Source organism: Monodelphis domestica, chromosome 4, assembly GCF_027887165.1.
Source record: "Monodelphis domestica isolate mMonDom1 chromosome 4, mMonDom1.pri, whole genome shotgun sequence".
Classification (NCBI taxonomy): Eukaryota; Metazoa; Chordata; class Mammalia; order Didelphimorphia; family Didelphidae; genus Monodelphis; species Monodelphis domestica.
This window is the reverse complement of record NC_077230.1, coordinates 37,586,058-37,611,666: the sequence shown is the minus strand read 5'-3', so window position 1 is coordinate 37,611,666 and position 25,609 is coordinate 37,586,058. Positions and strand designations below refer to the sequence as shown.

General features: G+C 38.3%; 1 long non-coding RNA gene across 1 annotated transcript; it reads right to left on the bottom strand.

The window, feature by feature from the left end:
- Positions 1 to 9,565: 9,565 nt before the first annotated feature.
- LOC103098277 (uncharacterized) lies at positions 9,566 to 25,246 on the bottom strand. The gene is made up of 2 exons (XR_467064.3): positions 11,211 to 25,246; positions 9,566 to 9,739 (listed from the first exon to the last, which is right to left on the bottom strand). It is a non-coding gene; the product is annotated as an uncharacterized LOC103098277 (long non-coding RNA).
- Positions 25,247 to 25,609: the final 363 nt, after the last annotated feature.

The following is a 25,609-nucleotide window of genomic DNA, read 5'->3' as shown; positions in this document are numbered from 1 at the left end:
TCGAGTTTTTTCATTTGCATTTCCAATTGATTGATCTCTGCTCTCCCTTGTTTGTTAATATAAGCATTCAGGGATATGAATTTACCTCTGATTACTGCTTTGGCTGCATCCCAAAAGGTTTGAAAGGATGTTTCACCATTGTCATTTTCCTCGATGAAATTATTGTTTCTATGATTTCTTCTTTAACTAAACGGTTTTGGAGTATCATATTGTTTAATTTCCAATTGGTTTTAGATTTGGTTTTCCATGTACCATTACTAATCATTATTTTTATTGCCTTGTGGTCTGAGAAGGCTGCATTCATTATTTCTGCTTTTTTGCATTTGTGTGCTATGTTATGGTCAATTTTTGTGAATGTGCCATGTGGTGCTGAGAAGAAGGTGTATTCCTTTTTATCCCTATTTATTTTTCTCCATATGTCTATTAATTCTAATTTTTCTAAGATTTCATTCACTTCTTTTACCTCTTTCTTATTTATTTTTTGATTTGATTTATCTAAATTTGATAATGGTTGGTTTAAGTCTCCCACTAGTATGGTTTTATTGTCTATTTCTTCCTTCAATTCTCCTAGTTTCTCCATTAGAAATTTGGGTGCTATATTATTTGGTGCATACATGTTGATTAATGATATTTCCTCATTGTCTAGAGTCCCTTTTAACAAAATATAATTACCTTCCCTATCCCTTTTGATCAGGTCCATTTTTGCATTGGCTTTATCAGATATCATGATTACCACTCCTGCCTTCTTTCTATCAGTTGAGGCCCAGAAGGTCTTACTCCATCCTTTAATTCTGACCTTGTGGGGTGTCAACCCGCCTCATGTGTGTTTCTTGAAGACAACATATGGTAGGGTTTTGGATTCTAATCCATTCTGCTATTCGTCTACGTTTTATGGGTGACTTCATCCCATTCACGTTCAAAGTTATGATTGTCATTTGTGGACTCCCTGGCATTTTGATATCCTTCCCTAATTCTAACCTTTTCTTCTTCAGCTCTACCTTTTAATCCAGTGATTTACTTTGAATCAGTCCCCCTTGTCCCCTCCCTTGATGTTTCCCTTTTTAGTCCCTCCCTTTTTGTTCCCTCCCCCTCCCCCCTCTCTTTCCCTCCCTTTTTGTTCTCCCTCTCCTCCTTCCCCCCTTGGTTTTCCCTTCTCCCTACCCTTGTTGGGTAAGATAGAATTCAAGATCCCAATGGATCTGGATGTTTTTCCCTCTCAGAGTTGATTTCCCTGAGATTAAGGTTTAAGTAAAAAAAAACCCTCTCTTCCTCTCCTTCGTATAGGAGTTTTCTTCCCCTCCCCTTCCCATGTGAATCTTTGTGTGAGAAAGATTATTCTATTTGGTCTTTCTTTACCCCCTATTTATACATTACATTTTCCCCACATGTTAGTATACATAGATTGATAGAGATGTAGTCCTTATAGAAGAGAGTTTGAGTAAAAGAAGAAGATAACATTTTTTCCCTTTCCTTAATATTTACCTTTTCAGGTATTCCTTGCTCTTTGATTTTCGGTATCAAACTTTCCACAGAGCTCTGGTCTTTTCTTTGCAAAAAGTTGGAAATCTTCTATTTTGTTGAATGCCCATACTTTCCCTTGGAAGTATATAGTCAGTTTTGCTGGGTAGCTGATTCTTGGTTGGAGACCCAGCTCTCTTGCCTTTCTGAAGATCATGTTCCATGCCTTACGATCATTCAGAGTAGAACTTGCAAGGTCTTGTGTGACCCTGATTGGCATTCCTTTATATCTAAATTGTCTTTTTCTAGCTTCCTGTAGGATTTTTTCTTTTGTTTGATAGCTTTGGAATTTGGCAATTACATTCCTGGGAGTTGTCTTTTGGGGGTTTAGTGTAGAAGGTGTTCTGTGAGCTCTGTCAGTGGCTGTATTGCCCCCTTGTTCTAGAATCTCTGGGCAATTTTCTTTGATTATATCTTGTATCACCATGTCCAGTTTGGTGTTTATTTCTGGCTTTTCTGGGAGTCCAATTATTCTTAAATTATCTCTTCTCCCTCTATTTTCCAGATCTATCACCTTGTCGGTGAGATATTTTATGTTCTCTTCTAATTTCTTTTACAGTTTGGTCAAACTGGTTTTGTAGATGCGTGAATTTCTTTTGCATTATTTCCCACTTTTCCTCCCAGAAGGCTTCCATCTTTTTGGTCATTTCTGATTCAAATTCTTCATGGGTTTGTGGAGAGTTTCCATTTCTTTTGGAAGATTTTGGAGCATTTTCTTGTATATCTTCTTCTATCTGCTCTGTATTTTGTATTTTGGCTCCATAGAATGTGTCCAAAGTCGCCCCTTTCTTCTTATTTTTCTTGGTATTTTGGGGCTTCTGTGCTTCTGTGGAGTTTGCCGTCTCTGAATGTGGAGGATTAGCTTTTCTTATCTCTGTCTGGTGTTCAGAGGCTTTAGTCCTGGGTGGATTGTCGGTTCTATGAGCTTTCCCTGGGTTAAACTGAATATGCCTCACTGGAACTGGAATGGAAGGGTCGGACCACGAGGCTACACTCTCCCCCCGGCTCTCTGGGTGGGGTTGCTTTCCGGAAGTTGCCTTCGGAATCGCTGGCCGTGAGGCTGTTTCGTCGGCCTGCGGGGGGATGGGCTGCAGCTTCCCCCAGCTCCGAGGGCAGGGACTTTCACTGAGACTTGGATAGCAGAATCCAGCCTGTGAGGCTGTCTTGCCCGCCCTGAGGGTTGCTGTTGTTTCGACCCTACTCTCTGCAGCGGGAGCTCCAGGCAGTGACTTTCACTGGGACTCGGATAGAAGGCCCTGAGGGTTGTTGTTCCGAGGACCCTGCTCTCTGAGCTGGGCCGGGCTGCGGCTTCCGGGAGCCTTGGACTCTGCGCTCCTACCCCTTAGGTCCGAGTGATCTCGGGTCCTGGCTTTTGAGGGGAGCCGTACCTTTTGATCCGGGTCCAGGTCCAGGAGGAGGGTTTCCAGGGTCTATGCTGTTGATCGTTTTGAATTTCAGCGCCTTAGGAGCTTATAGTTTGAGATCGGTCGGGAAGGGTTTTCCAGAGATCTGAACTTTAGCTTTCTCTAAGCCGCCATCTTAACCGGAAGACTTCTGTTTTTTATTTTAATAAGTACTTATATCACCAAAAGAAAAGACAGTTCTTCCTATTACATAGGTTTCCGAAATAGAACTGCTATCCCACAAATTAGTGAAATGAAGTAGAAAGGGTAGATATGAAAATGTGCCAAGAATTAACCATGACAAACAAAAATACAAAATGCATTTATACTGTCAAATAGTGGGCTTGTGATTGTCATTAGAAAAATAAAAATATGCACCTAATAAAAAGAGCAGTTTTTTACATGTTAAATGGTTAAAATAATACTTAAGTATTACAATTGTGGTGGTAGTGTGGCAGTCAAATCTGAGTCTGGTGACTTTAAAAGCTTGTGGGTCTATCAATCTCCAAATAACTTCAGAGTGTTGCAAGCCAAGAGATCTTTCATGTTTTTCTGCTTTTTGCACCTGATATCTGCCAGAATTGTTCATTAGTCCCAGATCCAACCTCACTTCCTTTTCCTCCCTAAAATATCTTTGACACAGTGATGACAAAGGCATATTCATAGCCTTCTCCCTTTCTCCTCTCCACTTTCCAGTTTAGGAACCAATTCTTTTATTGGAAAGGGCATGCTAACATATCTTCCTATCTATGGCTCCATTTACCATTCTTTCAACTATACAAATCATCCAAACCATTATTTTACAGATACTATGCTTTCTCCAGACTTTACCCCCTCCACTTCATGCCCCTGCCACCCCACCCCCAATGCCCAACCCAGGTTGTTTCCCTCTATTTGAATGTAAACTCTCTGGGAGGGGCTGAGATTATCTTTGATTTTATATTTGCATCTCCAGAACTGAAAACAATATTTTGGCAAAATTGGCTGATGCACCAGTCTTTTTTATTCATTCTTTCATTAACTTTTTTTTATTATTTCCAAATCTTAGAACAGGATTTAAATCTTAGAAGATTTATTTCAACATGGTTCAACATTGGGAACTCAGGATCACTGAATCAGTACTTATACCTTGGTATGATTATGTAACCTCATACTAAATAGAGATGTGGTAGACATGGTCAAGCATCTCTATGATGTCTTTACCAATATTCCTCTACAAAATTATTTAATCTTTTCCTTTGATGGTGTCTTTTATGAGGGGTGATATTTGATTCACAGTTTTATGGTCTCTAGCCATGACATGTTTTGGTATGCTTCCCTTCCATCCAATCTCAGTGCTCAGGCCTACTTACTTAAAGCTTGCAAAAGAGCAAATATTTATGCTGTTTCACACTATGTTTTTGGAGTCCATCTTGCTCTTGGGATGCTGTGGTTACAATATGGGATTTAAAACTCCACTAGTAAAGTTATTTCTAATCAACTTCATCAAAGATCTTTTAAGCACGATCTCACTATCCAATGGCTACCCTAGCCATTGTCGACTCCTCTGTCCACAAAAACAGTACCAATCCAGTCTTTTGAAGGAACATTCAAGCTGACATGGCAGCTAAATTGACCATCGTGGGTGTCTCTACTTACGTGTTTGATTTTGAGATAACTCACAGTGAAGATTTTCCCCTTCATTTTCTTTCTGCTGACATCAACTCAATCTATTATGGTGTAGAGAGGTACAAGGAAAATTGAGTGTCTGGGGTCTAAGTGATGTCAGAAGGAAACCATTCTTCTCATAGAGTTTCTACCACCAGCTATACCTTTATGTTTTTAAGTGAAATAATTTTGACACTCAGGGAACAGTGGATACAGTAAAACAACCTTAGCTTGTTCTAGGTATTTCCCCTGTTGCAGCTCATATTTGTTTTAACAATACAACTTGCCAAGTGTTAACTAATGTGCTTTCTGTAACTTTGCATTCAGTGGGGGTCCTTTCACATATACTCCATTTGAATATTTCTAAATTGATTTTGTAAACATGCCCAAGGCTGGGCATTATAGAATTTGTTCTGTAATTTTTGATCAGCTTACTCATTGGAAGTTTTTTTATTTTTATTCAGATTTAAGGTTACAATCCTCTCTGTCAATAAATTTTCAAAAACATTGTTTCCTGTTTTGGCCCATCAGCTCATATTAATTCTGATTGAAAATTTCATTTTACTGATACTGTGATTTCCCAGACCTAATCTAATCCCAGAATCACCCCTAAAGTTCATACCTCTTACCATCTTTAAGCTAAGGTTAGGTTAAACATCTGAGGATTTAAGACAATCATTGTCAAGCTAAGTTCTGAAACCCACCTAAAAAGGCCAAATGTTCTTCCCTTAGCCTTGTTCCATCTATGTAGTAGACCAAGAAAGATGGGAATCCTATATCACTCCTTACACTGTGTTATTTGGATATCCTTCTATTAAAGCAGCATATACACCCTTTCTCGGGGGTGACATCTATTGCTTCTTACATATGAGAACTACAAAACAGGTTGAACTAACTTCACAAGACAGAAGCTACAGTACAGACTGGACGTTTGGACTTTTTACTACAAAATTTCCAACATCATGAACTCTCAAATAATCAGTGGCCTTTTCAAACACTCTTCATCACCCCCTAACTGTGATCAAGATTAGAGAAATGACTTTTGGATACACTGTTCACACTTAAAACCTGCACCTGAGCATGATACTTCTTGTACCAACAAGACATGATTGTCATAGGTTGTTATTATAGTTATCCCAAACAAACTTCCATATAAGAGTAAATTTCTCGAAGAATATAAAAAGTCAGACACCCATAGGAGAATAGGTATTTTTTCCCCTTTGCCATTCTTTTTTGGTTTAGAGCAGTGGTTCTCAACCTTTCTAATGCCGTGTCCCAGCAATACAGTTCCTCATGTTGCAGTGACTCCAAACCAAAAAATTATTTTGGTGGCTACTTCAAAACTGTAATTTTGCTACAGTTATGATTCAGAATGTAAATACCTGATATGCATTATGTATTCTCATTGCTACAAATCAAATATAATTTAAACATGGTGATTAATCACAAAAACAATATTTAATTATATGTTGAGAAATATTAATGCAGCAGGAGGCAGCCTGAGTGCTGGATCAGGAGGTAAGTCCTGCCTGGGGAGGGGGTCTGCAGATGCTGCCTTCTTCTTCCTGTCGGCTCCCTCCAGCTCAAGCTGAGGCTTCACTTTGCTGGGGTTACTTGGCTCCATTATCCGCTCCAGGAGTTATCCACTCCAGGACTCATTCTTAACCCCTCCGGAGCCAGCGCCCGGGTGCTCTCTTGGGTCTCTGTTCAAGTCTGGTCTCCAGGCAATGGGGTAAATCCATCACCCCTCATAGAGGGAGGGCTGCTGATAGGTAACTAATATTAGTACAATGTTTGGGCAGCAAGGTCCCCATTCTTTCCTAGATCTTGCTGTAAAGTAGTGCGATTTCTCAGCAGCTAAAGCCATTAGAAATATGTATTTTGTGATGGCTTTAGGCGACCCCTGTGTTTTGGTCATTTGACCCCTGCCAGGGTCGTGACCCACAGGTTGAGAACTGCTGCTTTAGAGTGATGTGTAGAATTGGCAAATTAGAGTCCTTTTAAAAAATTTTTAGAATATTTTCCCTTGTACATGATTTTTCCCTTCCTCCTCCTAGAGCTGACAAGCAGTTCCACTAACTTATACATGTATCATTGTTCAAAACCTATTTCTGTGTTATTCATATTTGCAGTAGAGTGATCTTTTAACATCAAAACCCCAATCCTAATCCCCATAGAACTATATGGCCCATCATGTTTTCTTCTGTGTTTCTACTCCCACAGTTCTTTCTCTGGATGTGGATAGCATTCTTTCTCATAATTTCCTCTGGATTGTCCTGGGTCATTGCATGCTGCTAGTAGAAAATTATTACATTCAATTGTGTTACAATGTATCAGCCCCTGTGTATAATGTTTCCTGGTTCTACTCCTTTCACTCTGCATCAATTCCTGGAGGTCTTTCCAGTTCACATGAAATTCCTCCACTTTATTATTCCTTTGAGCACAATAGTATTCCATCATCAACATATGCCACAATTTGTTCAGCCATTCAGCCACACCCCCTCATTTTCCAATTTTTTGTCACCACAAGGTGTGGCTATAAATATTTTTGAATATTATCTCTTTGGAGTATAAACCACAGAGTGATATGGCTACAACCAGCCCTTTCCAACATTGCTCTCTTGATTCTAATACTATTCCACATTGCCTTCTAAAGTCCAACTAACTAGGAAAGTCAGGGAACAAACTTTGCTCCTCCTGACTCAGGAAAATCATATAGCATGAAGAAATGGTTTCTGTTCATTCTATCACATTACTTTTCTGCTTTTTTCCCCAAAAAAAATCCTCTGTGGCTGCATTATGATCGTCTTTGCTCTGTTACCCTAAATACATGCCAGAGATAGGGCATGTCAGAGTTAGTTTCCTGCCAAATAGACAAGGTCAAGTTAGCCTAAACTATATAACTGATGGTGGTAAACCTGCAGCAACGATTCTTCCTTGTCCTAATGCTCATGGTAAGGAGATCACTATAGAGTCACCTAATAATGATCAGAAAGGTGACATTGTATAGTGGCCTAGCTTTAGTTCTGTTTCCAACACACTATTTCTCTGGTCAAATCAGAAAACTAGTTAAGCTTCAGAGACTCTTCAGCCTCAGTGACCCCTGTGACAATAGGAGCAGAGACTAAGAAAGGACTGGCCCCTACTTTTTTCTTAAAAGTATTTTAATAGGTCTCCTTGTTTTTGTTTAACGAGAGCCCTAACGTTGTTACCTATAGTCTCTTCCTTTTTGGTATTACAACAATAATAATGTTTGGGTAAAGAATAATTCTGTTATTAATACTAAGTCTAATGTCTAATAGGACACAGCCTACAAGATGCTAGGACTATTGGACAACAAATTTCATTGAACACTCACATGAACCTTGATTGTTCACTTCCCCACACCAACAACCATTGCAATATTTCTAACGAGGAAAGTTAATGTCAAATTATAATAATTTCTATATGAAACCTTCCTTAAGCCTCTGGTTTTGAGGGCAAACCAGTTTCTAAGTCAAAAGTAATTTTTTCCCAGGCCTCAAGGCATCCCACAGAGCTGGCTTTTGTTAAGAGGCAGTATAGAGAGATTTGCTCTCTATTTGTATTAGGTAAGGGAAGTCAGCAAGCTCTAGCTATTGAATTTTGAAGCTACATGGCTGGGGAAGCTGGTCCTGGCATCTTCCTTGTGAAACCCACTTGCCCTGTGATGAAATAATGAGGGAGAAGTTAAGGTCTCTAAGTCCACCTGCTCTTCTGAAATATCCATCAAAAGGGAATGTCAGGGGAAGTCCTAAATTCAAGCTGTCAGGCCATTCAGAAAGAGGATACAACTCCCTTTATAAGCAAAAGACAGGACTCACACTTTCTTTTTTCCACTTAGGAGATCATTCTTTGTTAGCAGATATTTGTTATCTGTTAATAAACAATGTTATTCCCAGAGAAATGACCTCATATTCTTTATTGGATAAAAATCCAAATGCCAAAATAGTCTTGCTGAAGTGTCTACTTTAGGAACTCTAAGTTTTATACATTTCCTTCAAGTATTATCTATTCATAAAAATCACAGAAGCAAAATTACAACAAAAGAGAACAATGAATCATTTTTATATGGAACTAAATCCAGCATTATCAAAGATAGGAAATGGATTAAAGTGGGATGCAAAGGAACCAGCTCAATTCAGGTTGTTCTAATCAGGGTCAAACTTTCTAAGTCGACTAATGTTGATGAAAGCATACATGTGAACACTGCAAACATAAAATGAAATGTGAAAATATGGCTTGTCCAAAATAAGTAATTCACACGTTACTGTAGACTGAATGAGATGGACTCAGAGGTCTTTGCATGTTCTGAAATTCTGGGATTTTGATGTTGTCACCATGGCAAAGCAGGGACTACTTTAACTCCAATTTGAAATTATCCCATGTCATGAAAAGGAAAGAATCAGACTTAGAGTAGGTAGGCAAGACTAGAATTCAGAGGTATGAAATATCATCTGATGTTTGAGGTAGGTGGTGAAGGTATCCAAGATGACCAGGCTTGTGTCACATTTGTGACAAAATCCAGTGTCATGGTGGAGCTCATGGCTTCCTTGGGATACCTGGAAGTTACAGATACTTCTGACCTCCAGTGTTGCTACTATCTCATCCCTGGCTGGGAATCAACATAGATGCCTCCCTAAAATCTGGTCCACAAGAATTCTTAGATGATCAAAGATAGTTCAGAGTTTATGGTACATATTTATCAGTCTTGGGATTCACTTGGAGGATCAAAAGACAGATAGGACACAGCCAAGACCTAATGCTGAGAAGTAGGTGATGGAGGAATGCTGAGAAGTAGGTGATGGAGGATGTCCCAAATAGTAGGTACTTGGAATAAAGGGAAACTAGCTTGTAGTGCTAGATAAATATTCACTTAATACACTTTTAAAATCAACAGATAAATTTTCTAGTCCTTCAAAATATAGGATTACTTTAACAGAAGTTAAGTATAGGAAAATACATGCCTTGAGATCATGTGAGTCTTGATCAGTTACTTTATTGTATATTTTGGCAGTTGATTAAGTCAAATGACAAAAATATAATTATTATTTCCCTTCAATGATACAATTAAATGTTTAAATTGCTATGAGTGCTTCTGGATAGTTCACTTTCCAATTTCAAAGTGAAGTCAAATCAACTGTAAGAACTACCTAAGGGAAAAAAAGGAAAACAAAAGGGAACAAAAATCAGAGGAATATAGTATCTGTCTTCCCTCTGAGGTGTTATACCTAAGTATAGAAATTGTAGCTCTACACTTCTAAAACCTAGAAATCTTTGAACTCAAATAGTTACAAAAGACTTGCTACCTATAGAACTAATCAGGTGGTCGAAAGGCCATAGAGTCCATCCAAACATGACATCCAGAATATTGCTTAAGAGGAAAAATCCACTATTCTCCCATTCTCATGTTCATTGCTCTTAAAGCTTCTTTGAGGACTGAAATCTGACCTTGGATTGAAAAAATGTAATAATGAAATCAGTACCAAGTACAAAGAGATGAATTAATAGATTATTTATGTGTATAGAGTAAAACCTCCATAATTTAGTCCAAGCAATGGAAGACTGAAGGATCTTCAGTCATTCTAGAACTTCAGAGATAAGCCTTAGAGGCTTCAAGAAAATTATGTGACTTGTCCATGGACCCAAAACCAGGATGTGTCAGGAACTGGTTTGAATGCAGCTCTTCCTGACTGCAAAGTCAGAATTTAAGTCATCATGCTGCTGTTTTATGTGAATCAGGGAACATCCAAAATAGTTCTAATTACTTTTGAGTAATAACCAAAAAGGTGCAATCCAACAATGCCTTCAATACCAGATGTGCAAAGAATATGAGGGGTACAGAGGGGTCTTCAGGACATGGATTCCTTTCCATAACTCATCAAGATCCCCTTTCTCTCCTTTCCCTCCAGCAGGGGAGGGCTAAGACTACTCAGGGTCTCATACCACATACTGGTCTAGCCCCGCTGGACAAACAATAGGTTCATAGAGGGAGCCTTTCAAATCATGCAACAGCATATATGGCAGGGATGAAACCCTCTATTTTCCCAAACTTATTCCCTGATCTGCCTTGGAAGCTGCACCACTGCTTTCTCTTCAACTATCTGTGCCAAAGTAATGGGGAGCATGGAACTTTTCCTAACTTTAAGTTGAGGCTGACTTTCTTAAAAAGAGAATTTGTTCACTGCGGTATTATTGTGTAGACAGTAACACAAAGTAAGTTTTTGCCTAGTAAAGTCTCTTCCAGAGCAACTAAATATGAATTATTATAACTTACATATAGATTCAAAGCCTAACCTGGGATAACCTGTATTTACCAAAAAGTACCCAAGAGCACTTTAAAAGAACTCAAATAGTTTTTACTTTTAACAAGATAAACATTTTTTTTTTCCTGGCAATTGTGACACTATTTATATAAAACTCTCTTTAAAAAAAAATTAAAATGCAAAGGCAGATCAGTCTGTTCCTGACCAAATAATTACTAAACTCTCTAACAACAAAGGGTTAATATAGCTGACACCAAATACAATATGTATTTTCAGTTCAAACGTATTTAAAATATGATTTCTTCACTATCACCTGCTCTAGTTACACTGTAATAGGCAGAACAATTCTTTCAAATACCTTTCTTGTCCTTTAAAAAAGATGACCAGAGGCAAATAGTAGTTCTGGATGGCAAGTGGGGCAGAGGGGGTGGGGAAGAAGAGCTGACAACTCTATCAGTGCCATGTCAAGTCCTTATCTCCCCTCCATGTGGGTCAAAGGCGTCCCCCTGCTGGTTCTGGGCGCCCCAGAGTTATGCGCTGGAGGTGCGGTTGGCAGACTGCCCTTTCCAGTCGGATTGAGTCCGCCCGGCCATTAGGTCTTTAAAGGCTCCTCCCTCCTTTCCTTTGGCTGTCTTCTCTCTCCTTCAGGAACAGCACCTAATCATTCTCTATCCCAAGCTCACAGTCCTCTCTCAAGGAGACTAGCGTCCCGGGAGGAATTAAAAAAAAAAAAGTGTTCGTCTTCTCCACCCTCTATTCCTTCTTTCTCCCCATACTTTAAAATAAAGTCAACCTGAAATGAGCCATTCGGGTCTCTCTTTAAAAAGTGAGGATTCCAGTTCCTTGAACCCGAGAAGGAAAACTATGGCCTAATTCTTCCCCAGGAACACCCTCAAAGCTCCACCTTCAGCTGCTGGACGAAAAGGATAGCCCTTCGAGGAGAAGCTAAAAGCCCAGAGACTGGGTTCTAAACCCAGAAGGGCGCAGCTTTGAAGCCACGTCTCCCTCGAAGTCAGCTCTCCAGTAGGGGACGCCAACCTCGTTTTTCCACTATCTCTCACCCAACTGCAGTGCTGTCCTTGCTTGAAGCTTGACTGGTGCTTTGCTCCACCTAGCTCAAAATCACAAAAAAGCAGGTTCCCAAAGGGTCCCGGCCTCTCCCTCCAGACAGACTTCACCTGCGCCGTAGAGACTTCTAACGCTTTTGGGCAATGAGGCTTCAGTCACTGGGGGTGGGTAGGTGGGTGAGTGTGAAGGAAGGTAAAGAGATCTGAGGATTTCACCCAGGGGAGTCGTTCGAATCACATCAGAGTCGCTGTAATCACCTCAAGTTTCCATGCAGCACCCATCTGTCTCACCAGCTACTCCGCAGGCATGTAATTCTCAGATTCTTGGCAGGACTTCGGGGTGGCCCTAGGCTTTCACTGGCGGAGAGATAGCCCCGCCCCATTGAGAGGCAAGAAAACTGAGCCCGGTCCAGCCTGGCAATTTATGCTGCAGATGTTTTGAGGTAAAACCTAAAACCGAAACTGCGTTCTGGAGTACAGAACGAAGGAAAAGAGAAGGAGGCATAAGGCATCTTGGTTATGCTTCCTGGGGGTTCGTGTCCACTACCTTCCTAGGACACGGGAAAATCATCTGACTGGGGAGCAGCTTAAGCTCGGAAAGAAGGAGGACACCTTCTTGGCGGAGGAGAATCGGGTCCCATCGCCCAGAGGAAAATGCCTTTGAAGTAAGCTTCGGAGCCACCTGATCGCGGCCCTTCAAGTGCAGGAGCAGATCAGAGTGCTACACAGTAGCCAAGGAGGGCGGGAGGCACTGTGCCTCGCCTAGCAGATGGGAAGGAAGAAGAAAAGAGAGTCCAAAATTCCCTGAGGTCGTTCTTGGGTTTTTACTTTCCCGACTTTTTTCCCCGGGTAAGAAGGAGATAGGGGATATTTTAATTCAAGTAACTGACACACCCGATGGGATCATTTTTCGAAATACAGTTCTTTAGAGATTTCTTTCGAATTCGAATGTTGTTATGAAAGGTTGTCTATGACCTAGAACTGCTTTTCTAACTAAATACTTGTTTGTGGTCAAACTCTCCAAGAGAAGAGTTCATTTAAGTCTGATAGGGAATATGGAGAGCCTATGTGGGTACAGACTGACAGAATGGGAATTTATCTAGTCTGCTTTGGGGAGGGGAATACTGTTCTGCTGTCAAAAGACCTAAACTTTATTGTTGTCTAAGACCTCCGTATTTTACATACAAGTGAACTCAGGGTAGCTAGGTAGTGTGGTGGATGGAGTGGAGGATGGAAATCAGGGAGACTCATCTCCCAGAGATCAAATCTGGGCTCAGGTGCTTATTAGTTGTGTGACCCTGGGCAGCCACCTAACGTTCTTTGCCACAGTTTCCTCATCTTTAAAATGATCTGGAAAAGGGTAAGGCAAATTACTCTTTGCCTAGAAAACCCCAAATGGGGTCAGGATGAGTCAGACACCAATGAAAAATAACAAAATCACTACAAAGAAGGTTGAGGCTCAGATATCCAATGGACTTGGTCAGAATTGTTCAGAGTAATTGTCTTCACTGACTAATTTCAAATGTTACTTCCTCTGATCCCTCACAACTCCCTTAGTGTGCCCAAGAAAGGACAAGACAGAGGAGATTTTCCATGTTTAATGATGGAGGTAGGGCTAGTACTATTCTTTAATAAATGAGTAATATTAGATCTAGAAATTCATTTTTTAACTTTAAAAATATACTTATTTTTAATATCCTACTTTTAAAAAACAATTTGAATTCCATATTTTCTTTCTCCCTCCACACTCATTGAGAAGGCAAGCAATGTGATGTCAGTTATACTTGCAAAACTATCCAAGATATTTCCATATTAACTCATTTTTAAAGCAATAAAAATTAAGAAAATGAAAAAAATTATACTTCAATTTGCACTCAAGAGTTTATTAGTTATTTCTTTGGAGGTGATTAGCATTTTTCCCATTATGAGTCCTTTGTAACTATCTTGGATTATTGAAATGATTTGAGTAACTAAGACCTTTCACAGTTGATCAACATTACATTACTCTGTGCCCAAGCTCTTCTCACTTCACTTTGCATCAGTTCATATAGATCTTGCCATGTTGTTGTTTTTTCTTGAAAGCACACCCCCACCTCCAGTAGCATCACAATCATATTCCACAACTGGTTCATCCATTCCCCAATTAATAAGCATTCCCTTGTTAAACTGGAAAAAAACACAGAACTATTAACAGAAAAATCACTTTTTTAATTAAGGAAAGGGGTTTGGCATATTTCCTAAAGGCCTTCACATAGAACTGGGGGCCACAAACCCACACAGAGCTCCAAGACTCTGGCTGCTTTGGCCACTGACCCCTGGGAACTTGCCAACCATGCTATATTGACAGCTCCCAAGAATAAAAGAAATTGGAAAGCTTATATACTTTTAGGGAGGGATTGAGGGCCAAGGAAATACGATTGATTGACATTGCCATGGCTACAAGAAAATGGGAGTGTTCAAACTACACCCATGATGGCGAACCTATGACACATTTGTCATCATTGACACACATTTTCTATAACACACAGCTTCATTCAGGCTCAGTGCACCTTGGGGCCTGAGAGCTGTGTGCCTGAAGCCCTGGCCATGGCCATATCCTGGCCTGGTCCCGGAGGAGGGATGTTCCATACACTGACCACAGGGGAGGGGGAGAGTAGTGGGGAGAGAGCAGTGTGCAGCACCTGCCAGGTGGTTGGGGCTTGTGGGGTTCCCGTGGAGATAGGAAGAAGGAGTGTGTCCCTGCAAAAGGAGCATGCCCTGGCAAGCAGACTGGCAGCTAGTAGCTGCAGCACCCCCACACCTGACAGTTGGCATGGGAAGGGAAGGGACAGGGACCAGCCAGTGGAAGACTGTGCGGGACTCCAGCCCACTTGCAATGGAGGAGTGCCTGGAACTGATTACCAGACGCTTTTAGCACCCTGAAAAATATAGCAATGGCTTATTCACAATTTTTCCCTCTACGTACTTTTGTGAGACCTTATTCGCAGTGTTAAATAATATCAAAACCAACAAAAGAAATAGATTGACAGATGAAGTTAGTAGCACTTGCTTAGGCTTGAAGTGTACAAAATACCAACCTTCAACTGAAGATTTAGCCAATTAAATTCAGCAACAAAAAAGTCACTAATAGGCCAGTTAGTTAAAGAATTCCCCCTCCCCCTCACTTATCTTAGTTCACAGCAACCCACACAAGTTAAATAATATCAAGACCAACAAAATAAACTGACTGACTGAGCAGGAATGATAAATAATTAGTTTTTGGTTTATTAAATACAGTACAATTATATATTTTTGTTATTTAAACTTAAATATCGCAAAATTATGGTTTTTTTCTCGAAATGACACACCACCCGAGTTATGCTCGGTTTTTTTGGTGAATTTGGACACACCAAGCTCAAAAGGTTGCCCATCACTGAACTACACTGACAGGCTTGGGAAAGGAACCATAGCCAGAGGGGAGGGTGTAAGGGAATGGACTACTTACAATGGACACTAAAAAGATGGTCCCTGCCCAGGGGTTGGTCTTCTTGGGAAGGATCTCTACTAAGTCTACTAAGACAAAAAGAATACTTAGCATTTCTTAACCCCATCTAATTATCATTAATGTTAGGGTCTATTTTTCAGTCTGAAACTGGCAGAATCTGTGACCTCCCTAGAGGCAAAGTCTCATGGGACAAAAGGGAAAACTTGGGGTCTCCATCTTACAAGCTAACTCTAAAACTTGAGGTTCTCTTAGATTCCATGTTGATACCCTCAATTTCCAATTCTTTATCACCAAAAAGGAGCTACTATGAATATTTTTGTAGTTTTAGAGGTCCTTTTCCTTTTTATTTGATCTCTTTGGGATACAGATGTAGTAGTCAAATTGCATTTAACATTTTTTATTGTAGATGATGGTACATGTGGTATAAATCATTTATAAAGCCCAAGGACAAAACAAACAAACAAACAAAAAAAAAAAACAGAAGGTGAGAAAAAGTATCTTCTTACAAGGTTTAGATGATGGGGATCATTATGAATGGGTGAGCGTCTACTTTAAACTCTAAAATACATTAGAGCTACATCTCTACAGAAGCCTAAGATATATAGCCTATATGAGCATTTTAAAGTGTATAGTTACATAATACAAAAAATAAAAATGAAACAGAAGCAAAAACAAATCTGAAATAAAATACCTCTACAAATATATTAGACAATATATATTTATCATTTAAAATGGATTGGTCATCACTACAAAGATAGTAATTGATAAGACATCTATTCCATTTATTAAAAACTCCTTCAAAATGGGTCTCTATTTTCCTATTGATACTTTATAAGGCCTTTCCATGGATTCACACTGTTCTGATTCATTATTTCCAAAATATTTTGAGTATTCAATACAAATCTTTCAGAGCCATGTAACTGCATTCAGTGTTTAATTTAAATTTGCCTTGGTTTAGAAGACTTAGGAGAAGAACGGGTTAATCTTATGTTCCTGAACCAGTACTTAATTCAAGAAACATCTCTACCTGGATGATGTCATTGCTACAAACACCTCTTGTAAGCATTTCCCTTAATTAAGGCTTCCATATAAAACTCTTAATAAATTGAAAAATATTTCACATAATCTGGATTATAAGAACATTTAAACATCATACACAAGAGACATGGATTTGTTTTTACATGTTCATGTTCAGGAAACATTCTGAACCCATTCTAAAAAATAACCACTTCCCAAGTTTGTACTTTAGGGTCAGACATTGAAATAAGAAAGAAAAAAATAAACTCTGGGCTTTTGAAGGATAGCTTGTGTTCTCTAACTCTATATTTGAGACATAATTTTATCCCAGTTTTCTTGATCCGAGAAGAAATTCTTCCAGAATTGTTACTTCTCTCATCTTCTTAATCCTTTTCCTACTCACTAAGGCTGATGATATGATATCTATTTCAGGAACTCCATGCAGAGAAGTTACTGAATATTTCTTTAGCAAGAGGCACGCTTAAATTAGTGGAGAAATTGTCCTAAAAAATCTAATTGATTTGCCAATTCAGAATATTTCTCATCATCAGTATCATTGTTTTAGAGCTTAAGAGGCATAATAGGACATCAGTAAAAGGACCCTGCAAAGGAGAACATTATTCTACCAATTCATCCAGTCAATCATAAAATTGCCTGACATTTCTTATTGCACTAAATGATTTCAGAATTTACATTTGTACTCTCTATCATATATTTTATTGGAACTCCCAAAAATGAAGAGGAAATACAGTGAGGTCTTGAAGCAGATATTAAAGATCAAGGCACAAGGGATCACCAGTAGTAGGGAGCAGCTAACTTAGCTCACAAATGCATAATAGTTAACTTTGTACTAAGGGTCAAGGGATAAAGCATAAGACAATGGTCCATTTTAAATAGTGCCTAGAGGTATAACTCCTCCCCCACCCCAAAAAAAATATTAAGGGTGAATATGTCTGTAAAAGACTTTTTGAAATCACTTTAATAATGAGGGACCATTATAATAGTAGCCTTTAAAGTGTTGTTGGCCCAGCTACTGGGACTGGAGAGGAACATTATATCTAACACCACCACCCCCATTCGATTTCTTAATAGATATGACCCATTTAATTTTTTAGTGATCAGTCCAAATGAGACTCTTTATATGCTGATCAATTAATTAAAAGACTCCATAGGACCTTGCTGTTTTGACTAGAGTTGATTCAAAAGTCTTAGAGTTCAATGACATGGACTGCAGAGATTGAGTGATTTCTGTCTCATGATGGATGGCTAATGAGAATCTGATTGGCTTTTGTGGTGCTATGGAAACAATATGTAATTAAAATCTAGACAGATTGGCAGCGGTTTTAACTGTTATAACATCTGAATATGAGAGAGAATTTAGTCCAATAAACTCATTCAGGATTGTCTCCACTCTCGTCATCTTATTCCAGTTTGTACCCTCCCATTAGGGTACTATATGCTCTTTCCATTGATTCTAGGCTTAGATGACACTAAAGACTTCTGATAGCACAAGATTCTGTTTAAACAGGAAAGAATTAGCAGTCCATATCCCATCCATGCCAATAATCTATTGGCAATTTCAGGATATTTCTCATCATAAGGACCATTGTTTTAGAAAAGAACTCGGTCTCCTTGGGTTCTTCAGCCCTTAGGAGAGTGTAAGGGAGGGTATGAGTATTGTCCTATGTCTCCTGAAAAAAATTGACAGCAAGAAAAAAGGGGAGGATACATTTGAAATAGTTAACTTTTAGAAAGAAAAGGAGAATTAGGAAGAGGTTGAAGAATGAAATTGTAATGAATTCTATCAGGAATTCCCAGATTGAAAAACTCCCTTTACCAATGAAGCTGCAGTTTGAGCATCTTCTTGCCACTTTCTGCTGACAGATGCCTAAAGCAACACAGATTGCTCCAAATGATGTTAGTTATTCAGTGTTTCAGAAGCAAATATATCTATTGGAGCCTAGAATGAGCACTGTTATTTTGAGACTCAGAGATAGGCCCTTACTTAAATGTCTGTGTGAATATGGGGGTCATCATTAACTTTGCTGGGCTTCAGTTGTCTCAGGAATCTGATGAAAGCATCAGATGCAATGGATTCTTTCTGGCATCCTTTGTAATTCTAGCAAATTGTTTCCATGTTTATATATTTACTACATAGCAACAGAAACAGCCTCTTTCATTGGTTCCTGTGATTTTTATTGATGGTAGACGGTCTTCTTGGGCTAGCTGTTTATTGTCAGGACCTGTGAATTGCTAAAAATCTCAATTTGTTTTAGCAATATTCATGAACTAATGTAAATCTCATATATAGATGTTGGTGAAGATGTGGCACACTTGCAGAGCCAGCACTCAGGGAGTTGCTCCATTCCCCATCTTCCCAGATCCTGAGGACAATTTTTCCATGCCCCACTCCTCTGTCTAGTCATCCAAAGCAAGCACTTCCTCCCTCAGCTCTCTCTCAGGTAATGTGGGGGCTCACAGACAGCTTGTATTTGCCCTCTGGGCATTCAAACTTGTTAAAGATTCGAATATGCTGGTACAGAGCATCTACAAAAGGAAGTTATAGGCTATATGTTAAGAAAATGAAAATTATTTGTGGAGCCATTAATTCAGATTCTACCCAAATGAACTATATATTCTTTTTTTAGGGGCCTTCCAAAGTTGACCAAGGTTAATTAGAAAAAGATCCTTATCCCAAATAACATTTTTGCAGATTTGTCATTTTAATACTGGGATTGACAGACATGTTGCCTTTTTGTTCAGTCAAGAAATCTGTGGAGAAATTGTGGAACAGACCTCTTGTGAGGTCCTCTTGGCCTCCCACTTGTGATTTTTTTAAACTTATTTTTAAACTTATTTTCCTACTTCACAACTTTAATAAAGACACTTGAGCAATTTGAGACAACCACAGTTTAGGGAAACAGATTCTTGCCAAGTTTAGTCAATTCTAGAAAAAAGCTTTTAAAATGACATATATTAAGGATCTTCTTTGTAAATGAATAATGTATATGAGTTAGAATCTAATCTGGGAATCACCCTCAAGAAGGGACTGATTAGATCAATATGTTCCAATAGCAATGAACGTAGATGAAGCAGATGCTTCTAAGTGGAGCACTCAGAGCTTAGTTAGACACCAATCATGCACTGCATCCAGAACCATTGTGTTCTTGGCTTTTGTCTTGCCACTTGATTTCCACAACTCTGAGTGTGTGATGCCAACAACTTTGTGCAACTCTACCTCACTTAAATCCAATTCATGCACAAGTAACACCTCACGTGGGTTGACATTGGTCCTCTTCAAAAATGAAATAGGAACGACAACAAAAAACTTGTGAATATTAATAAGAAAGATCCATGTAATGGAACATGAAAGGCTAACCTTGGCCATATCAGAAGAATGTATCTTAGTTATTCCTGAGGGGCCATTATGTGATCCCTGATCCACAACAGTATTCAAAACTACCAGATACCTATTTCAGAGATATCTTTTGCAATCTTCACTTTCCGCAAGCAATGAAGTCCAATAAATAGTTATATTAAGGACTAGGATAATTTAGGAAAACCTTTGTAGATCACTCAGAATAACTTATTTAAAGTGTTGTAAGAGTAGAGTATAATTTTCTTGAAGGATAAAGGCTTGTCCTGACTCTTCTCTGATTTTCTAGCATCCCTGACCACAATCATGGCTTAATGAATGTCTCCTATTGGTTACAAACAGACAAACAAAAACAAAGTTTTTGGTTTTAATCCACTTTGACAATGAGATTAAATGTTATTGACTTATGCTTATGATAATTAATGAATACTCCTTTGTTACTGGTTTTGGTCTTTCAGTAAAGACACTGAATTCCAAGAATGGAAAATTCTTCCATTAATTCATCCACTGCATTACATTTCCAATAACTATTTCTTTAGAGACACATCCCAATATTTCATTTTTCTTTCATTGATTTTGTAGATCACTTTTAAACTCTGTTCATTGTAGATGTTGGTTCTGCTAATATAACTGTCACTATCCAAGATGGCATTAAAAGATGAAAGTAGGGATGATGAAGTTAAAGAAATTTTATAGGAACATACAAAGGCTTAATATGAATGATGAATTTTTATTTTACCCTGTAATTTGATTAGAATAACTTTGTATTGCGAATATATATACTACATATTGCATAAGACCATTTAAAACAGTTTATGTAGGTATTATGCAAAAAAATCAAAATAAAACAACAAGAAAATCACAAATTTCAAAGTAAAATATTTCTGTTAATATATATTTACATTTTTCTAAAAGTAAGATAATATGTAACTACCATTTAAAACTAAATGGTCATTGCTACATTGATAATAATTGCACATAACTGCTATCCCATTCCATTTTTTAAAAAGCTTTTCAAAATAGCCATTTACTTTTATATTGATAAGTTTTGAGATATTTCCTACTATCAGTCACTCTATGGGACTCAAATATTCTGAGCCAAGGTATTTCTTTTTTTCTTTTAATTAAATTAAAATTTTCCCCCAATTACATGTCAAAACAGTTTTCCAACATTTTTTCAAAGAATATTTAGTCTAGAATTCTCTCCTTCCCTCATCCCCAAAACCCCCTACTCTTGAGGTGGTGGTGAGTAGTCTCATATAGATTTTACATATACAGTCATATAAAACATTTTTTCTATATTTTTTTGGGGGGGAGGGAAGGAAACTCATAGAAAAAAATTAGAAAGTGAAAAAATTTGCTTTGGTCTGTATTCAGATTCAGTTCTTTTCTGAAAGTAAATGACATTTTTTTATCATTAGCCCTTTGGTAAAGTTTTGGCACATTGCTGAGAGAATATGTTATTCACAGTTGTTCATTATACAATATTACTGTCACTGTATATAATGTTCTTCAAGTTCTGCTTCAGTTCAGGTCTTTCCAGGTTTTTTTTTAACTCCTCCTGCTTGTCATTTCTTATAGCACAGTAGTATTCTATAACAATTATATTGTTATAGAAGTCTTGTTAGTAAGGAGTTCCAGATAGCCTTTTTGGTGATCCAGGGCCAATGGAGGTGTTGTCCAGAAATCTGGATTCCTTTGTTTGATCATTAAAGACACAGCAAAGAGGAGGTCCAGAAAACTAGGCCTCTGTATAGGACAGTCAGTGCCTAATGATAGGTATCCAGTAGAGTGACAAGGGACTAGTGGTTGAACTCCAAAATGAACTTCATTCCATTGCTCAGGCCTAACTTTTCAATGGGACAGGCTTCCAAGGCTTATTGCAAACTCAATCTTGTCATCTTTGTGAGCTAGCAGTCACAGCCTATCACAGCATCAGGGAGGTGCTGTGGACCTATATTGGCTTTAGCCTAGTGGTTGTGTCACAGTGGATTTTTGTCCTAGTATTCAAGCCTAGGTGTCAGCACTTGAGGTCTTCCTACTGACAAGGCCTGGTACCAATGAAACATTCTGTCCTTTGGATTAATCCCTTGGATTATGGATCTATGCCCTAGTTACTTAGAACTGGTATAACCTCAGTTTTAATGGTTAATGGCTAGTGCCAAGTGCCATGAAAACAATGGCTCCTAAGTGTCCCTAACATTGTAACCAGAACCTTGCCTTTTAGAGCTTACCTTATCTGGTTAGTAACTCTGAAAAGTAGTAAGATGGTTTGGGCCCAGCTTTCTATTTATTGGTCAATTCTCCTTTGGCCCATACCCTCAGGTATGGCCTTTGTTTTGACCTGGTTTGGGGGACATGGTAATGGCACAGCTGTGACTGTCAATTCACATTTGTGGCAGAAAAATAATTGCTAGAAGACAGGACAGAAGGTGATCCCTCCCAAGCTTTACCCTTGACACATTTCTTCAGATTGAATGTTTTCATATCACCGCACAAGCTAAACTGAGTAGTTGGTGAAATCACTGTGTGCCTGTAGCCCAGTGCCAGAGGTTGCTGCCCTGTTGCAACCAGGCAGCTGCAGGCTTGGCCCAGCATCTCTCACTTGATGAAATCAACTTTAGTCTGATGATTTGGTTTTATTAGGCCAGCAGTGACCCCTGGGATTAAAGGTATATGAAAGATTTGTCTATAGTTCAGACCTATAGCCTTGAAGTGAGATCAATGCCTGTAGAGGTAAGCATGAGGCATCTGCCTGGTATTTGTGTGGCAGAGATGTTTCAGCCACACTCTTTTCATTCAGATAAGTCATAATCCATTTTTTATACTTTGCCTTAATCCTGCTCAGAGTCAGAGTTAAGTAGGTTCAAGTCCTATTTTTGATACATATTTGTGGTGGGAACCCAGGTAAGTCATTCAGAGACTAATTTAATGTCATTTAATCTCTCAGTGCCCCAAGGAACTCTCTAAGAGTGGAAATTGCAGAAGAGGTACCAAGCTGCATTGGTAAAAGGAGTTGCCTTGCTGGGAGCTCAGTACACAAATTAAAAGTCAAGGTCCAGGCAAAAAGGTCAGGGCTATCTCCTGGGATTATACACTACCCAGTGGAAGCCATATATTGAAAGAACAGTGAAAGAACAAAGTGATTTGGTAAGGAAGATCTTCCATTGCGAAGGATTGGTATCAACCCTGACTTGACCTGGTGACAAAAACTTTTGAGAAGGACCTGGACCAAGGTGGCTGCTGAAGACGAGACCACAAGATGCAAAAAATTATTGTAAATACCACAAGAATGGAAGAGACAACTCCATTGTTGCCTTTAGGAATAGGGAGCAAGGTTGAAGGGGAAGAAGAACATGAATCTGGCACATCTGGGGTAAACATTTCACATGGGAAAATGTCTGAGGTCAAAGAAACTGAGCTGTGGGGTTGTGTCAATAGATACCCTCAGGTGGTGTTTTATTCCCTTTAAAGGTAAATAATAGTATTGATTCTAATTTAAAGGAGTCATCAGCTATTTTAGAAGTTACTAATCACAAAGACATGCCTTTTTCCATAGGAGAAAACCTGATCTTTATTAACTCCTGAGACTCTGAAGTCTTCACACTTCTTTCCCCATCAACCATGTCTGCCAACCCCATTTCTTGTCTGCTTTAGGAGCCTGGGTACTTTAAGACTACCTAAAAAGCTATAAAAATCCCAATCTGTACCAAAAGAGGCTGATGCTGCTACCAACCCAAGCAATCAAATACACTAATTAATTTCTTTTCTTCCAAGGTGGTTACTCATTTAACTTCTCTCGTCTTGTAAATGAGAGAGATTTGTGCCTGGCTTCTTAAGGAACCCAGCTTGTGAAGCTATGCTGGTTTGGATATTTTTCTCAACTAGAAATGCTTGGATCTAGGATAATGTTAGATAAAATTTGTTTCCAGCAATTATGCCTTTGATGCAGAATATAGTATTTGTGTATTTTTCTTCAAAAGAATCAAATTGAATTATCATGAAACTAGGGTTAAGACCTTTATAGACAACTATTGATTAGAGAAATGCAAACCAAAACAATTCTGAAACATTACCTTACTCTTAGACTGGCTAAAATGACCAAAGGATCAAATGGCAAATGTTGAAAGGGATGTGGAAAAATAGGGACACCAATGCACTATTGGTGGAACTGTGAACTGATCCAGCCATTTTAGATAGCAATTTGGAATTACTCCCAGAGAGTTATAAAACTGTGTATAGACTCTGGATCTATTTCCCAAGTATAGGAAATAAAGAAATCTCTGGACCATCATTTTGAGCTGAAGGTCCATCTTTAATTGTGGAAATTAAAGCTAGAGGTCTCACCATGCCCAGTCTGTGCCAAAGACCCTCTTTCTATCTTCAAAAGTGTATTTTATAGGTTTTTGACAGTTAATTAACATAAGTAATTAACAAGACAAAATGTTCAGAGTATGTTAGAAAATGTAATAATGGTTGGTAATAAGTTCTGGTAACATTTGATAAAAGTTATAAATTTTAGCATAAGGTCAAAGCAATTTTTTTCTGCCATAAATACTCTAGGAAGCCTGTAATGAGTAAATTTTCACAGGATCAAACAGAATATGGACATGCCAAGTTTGTTTTCCTATGATCTTATCAGGCCAGCTCTACACACACCATTCCAAATGAGCAGCTTATTTCCTACTGCACAAGTTTCAGCTTCTCTTCATGATTTCACAGAACTGAAGATTTATTCTTCAAGTAAAAGCTCTTACTCTATGCAGGAGCTATAATATTCTAATACGCCAAACTATATCCTTTATAATACTATGGTTAATATTCTATTATTATAATTGATATCTTATGCACAGTTTACTAATTAGGTCTAACTCTTTCTAAGAATCATAGTTGGAGTTACCTACCTAAATGATTACATATGATCACTTGGTTTATCATCAATAATATAAGAACAATAAAGATATTTTCCTTTTCACAAGGAGATCAGGGAAAAAGGAAAAGAGCCCATATGTTCTAAGAAGTTTTGGGCAGCTCTCTTTGGGGTGAAAAAAATTAAAGAACTGGAGACTGAGGGGATGCTCACCAGTTTGGGAATGGCTAAACAAATTGTGGCATATGCATGTGATGGAATACTATTGTGCCTTTAAAAAGAACTGTGATTAAAAAAACTCTTTTATGAATGTGATGGAATACTGTTGTGCCATTAAAAAGAACAGTGATTAAAAAAAACCCTGGAAAGAACTATACTAAATAATGAACAGCTAAATGAGTAGAAGCAGAACATCATACACAGCCACAGATCTAAAATGGAAAAATAAATTGAGAATGTTACATCTAGAAAGTGAAAAGAAAAATAAGACATGAAAAACTTTATATGATCATGTTGGCCTCCCTGATGATATCCAATATGATTTGGGGAGGGTTAGGAGGAGCTGAGATACTTGTTAACATGATCTATTATATATATATATATATATATATATATATATATATATATATATATATATATGAAGAAGAGTAAGCTAAACATGTAGGAGCTTTGTAATTTTTTGTGTAATATCTTTTTTTGTATATGGAAATGTTTGCTTTGTTTGGTCATTTGGAATCATAATAGTAAATAAAATACAATATTGACCCTATAGTTAAATACAACTTATTGATCCTTTAGTTAACCAAAAATGTGACACTTTTTCTATCATTGTGATGAAGACACCAATAAACAGGGTGTGGAAATTTGGAAAAAATCATCTCTGTCCATTGGTCAAAACATAGCAAAGGACCAGCTGGGGCTCTGGTCCAATATTTTTGGCTTG